The sequence below is a fragment of the Platichthys flesus genome, chromosome 10 (genome assembly GCF_949316205.1).
Source record: "Platichthys flesus chromosome 10, fPlaFle2.1, whole genome shotgun sequence".
Classification (NCBI taxonomy): domain Eukaryota; kingdom Metazoa; phylum Chordata; class Actinopteri; order Pleuronectiformes; family Pleuronectidae; genus Platichthys; species Platichthys flesus.
The window spans coordinates 20,888,019-20,891,666 of NC_084954.1; positions in this window are offsets into that span (position 1 = coordinate 20,888,019).

A 3,648-nucleotide genomic window follows, 5' to 3' on the forward strand; every position below is an offset into this window, starting at 1 on the left:
TTAACTCTTAAATTGTGGAAAGCTTTTTTGCAACCTGTCATCGGCACATTTCCTGTTATGAATGAAATGCTTTTACACTTGCATTGGTGCTGTATTGTAGGATATAGACTTTTGGTGGTTGGATTGAAAACCAACCCATCTTCTGACTGTATAATCCAATAACTCTGAACTGAGTTATTGGAACTCAAAACAGATGAAAATCCTTCCCAAAGCTTCCATAGCATCTTAGCATTCACTGTTAGCCCGAGCTGGTGTGGAACTACAAAGTCAACCCCCCCACTCCACCCTCTACCTCATCCCAAGATCCTTTAAAATGTCAGAATGAATAGATCTTGGAAAGAAAAGGTTACTTTAGGCAACACGGCTTCCCATCTCACTTCATGCCATCAGGGCGGCTTTAAAAATGTCACTTCCACATGACAAATGTCATCACATACTCAAGGTTTGGCATTCTTTAAGCCAGCAGGCGAAGCGTCTACAACCGGAGCCTCCTTGAGCTGATGAAGCGTTAAGTGAGTGGAGAAGCTTCATTAGGTCCCTGTGGACGTTTCCGACATAGTTGTGGTAGAAACCGTTAAAGGGCAGCTGATGTATCTTGTGGGACCATTTGCAAGCCAAATGTAAAATATGTCTTTGTTGTCCCGTTCCACTGAAGAAATCATAAAGTGCCCCAAAATGACACTAAGCAGACAAGATAGCTGCACAAAAACCACACGATGAGCGTTCCACTGACCAAAAGTCCAATCAATCAGTCACTTCAGATTGTAATCAGGCAAATCCCACCAGTGTAACTGACGGGAGCGTGCCACATCCACAGCACTGTGAAAAACCCAAACAACCGCTCAGCAAATTCCTTGAACCTAAAGGGAGGCCATACCTCTGCCAGGGCAGACGCCCGAAAGAATGTGAACAAAAAATCCAAATCTGCTCCTAAATATGAGTTCCTCATTAGGGCAGGCCCCAACCCTCCACACAATATGGGAAACCAGTCCGTGTTTTTTTAGTAAAGCTGCTGCAAGGCAGACAGCATCCAAAGCCTAACCTCTTTGATATAGAGGTAATATCATGTAATATAAATACAGTAGTCAAACACCTGAAAACCTCAGTAGGGTGTGTTAATTAAATCTGTTCTGCAACTGCCATCAAAATTAAATCCAGTTTTTTCTCCCACATGCGTCTATTGAAATCTGTCCACAGTTGACAGTTATTTTTTAGTCTGTCTGTTGTGCATTGTAATAAAACCAAATGTGCCAGTGTGTGCAGACAGGTTAACACACGGCCACTGACATGGGCACTTTATTAAATGGGGTTACGGACTAACCTTGGCAGCAATGAACGCAATCAATGTGGCAAATTGAATTCAGAACAGCTTCTCAGTCTCCAGTTGGCTCCCCTGTAGCTGCAGGGCCTCCTTGTTTTCCAATCAGAGGCAGTTCTCAAAAAACCCCAATGCCTCCAGCGCGAGACAATGGGTTGAATCATTGGGACAGAAAGGTGATAATGCAGCAGGGGAATATACGAAATAAAGTCCAAAATCAGAATAGCCTTCGAACAGGATTTTTTTTTTTTGCTGAGGCAATTTGTTTTAGAGCTTATTGAATTGAGCAAAAAAGCGCAAAGAGCAAAAACATAAAATGTTATTACTGTGGAATATTTACTCAGCAGCTCTGGGTATTTCTGTTGATGCTGTGGCTCCAGACAGCTTTTAATAGGTGATGATTTCATTGGTGCCCTTCAGTGTACACTGGAGAGAGCTGCAACCCCATTCAACCTTAAACTGGTGTTTCTTAGGCCAGTAAAAAGTCCAGGGAGGGATTTGTTTACTGCCATAAATCTGTGTGATGCAGGCTCTCATCTTCGAAAGGCCGTGATTAACCAATTTAACAGCTCAGTGTGGTGTGGATTACACTGACGTCTGTTTCCTGTCAGGTGCTTTTGATGGTGGCAGCGCACAATTAACAGGAAAAGTAATTAACCAAGGCAGCAATATAAACTGAAAATGTCTTGTGTGTACAGAGGTGACGAGGAAATTCCAGAAAAATGATCAGAAGCGTGACACATCAGAGGAACCTTTTCTCTCTTTTGTGTACCTCTTTGGTGTTGTGAATCCCAGGAATGAAATTACACATTTGCCATCAAATAAATCTTTATAACATACAGTGTACGTTCCCAGCAGTTATAATAAGGACATTACAATGTGTCATACCATTACAACTGAAGCATCTAAGCCGTGGCTATTTGTGAAGCTTAATGCTTTATCAGTTTTCCGTTCGGTAGATGGCTGATCAATTTCCCCAGGGCCCACTCGGTTGCTCTTTTCTCTCCCACCAGCGCAGAGATCAATGGCAGGATTTGTTAACCCAGATTAAATGTATGAAGGAGGTAATGAGAGACGCAATTAGCTTACTTTGTGGCTTTGTAACTTAGAATCCTTGGATTACATTTTGCGGCCCAGTTGCATATGCTTAACATGTATACAGAGGGACCCTTGAGACTCCATCTGCACATCAACACAGATCACCATCCATGGAGCGTAAAGCAGTCATTGCAAACATAGTGGTGTCTCCATTATTGATCCAAACTCCCTGTGCACCCTTCTCTGCCTTCAGCCGACTCCTGACAGCCAACTAAGAAGAAACAGCGTATTGCTCCCGTGTTAGCTTAACATTGTGGGCTCCTAGTACGCAGGACGACTGACTGGAACATTGTATTGATGACATTTAAGGCACATCTTAGACGAGGACCTATTTATTATTATTATTATTTCTCTTCGGTCATTGGGGTTGAGGCAGTGTGCCAGCCGTTTGTCCGTGAGTTAAACTTGACATTGGATAAACTACAGCAGAAGCGGTTGGCAACTGGGTCAAAACCCCGGTCAGGATCACGCCGGATCATTTTGATGATTTCATTATTTGTATTTCACCATGTTGGACTGAGACAGACATGCACAAGGGGTAGCGGATGCTGATCTTTCTTAATGGCATCAACATTCAACAACACAGAATCCCTTCTTCTTTAGCAAGCTGTCTTCAAAGTGAACCGACATGTTCATTTTGTTGCAGTATTGCTATATAGTGAGAGGAATTACAGCACTTTTATTTTGAGCTAAAGTTAAAGTTGTGAACTTGGCTCTGAAGATTGTGTCAGTTGCTTAACCGACCTCTGAAATAACCAACACGCAATGTATACAAAAATAACAACAGTTAGGTTAATCATTCATGTAAGCCACACATTTGTTTATGAAAAACATTGACAATAAAGTCTTCAGTGCAGTTAAACCAGGTAGGAGGAACAAATAGTTCCCTAACCCTTTGCTCCATTCCTTATAAAAAGCTCTGCACACAACGTCCAGCACACAAACGATAAAAAGTGACAGTTTGTTGTCAGACTGTTTGCGAAGGACTCACTAATGAGGCAGTTGTGGTAGAGTGTTTGTCCTCCAACCAGCAGATGGGCAGTTCGATCCCCAGTCTTCGTTATCTGCAAAAAAGAGCTGCACTGGGTGAATGGGAAACTGTAATGTAAAGCACTTTGAGTGGTCATCAAGACTAAAAAAGCAGTATATAAATACAAACCATTCACCATATTTAATGACAAGGAGGGTAACGTTGATCTTTTGATAAAATGTATAAAATGTCAAGCCATAAG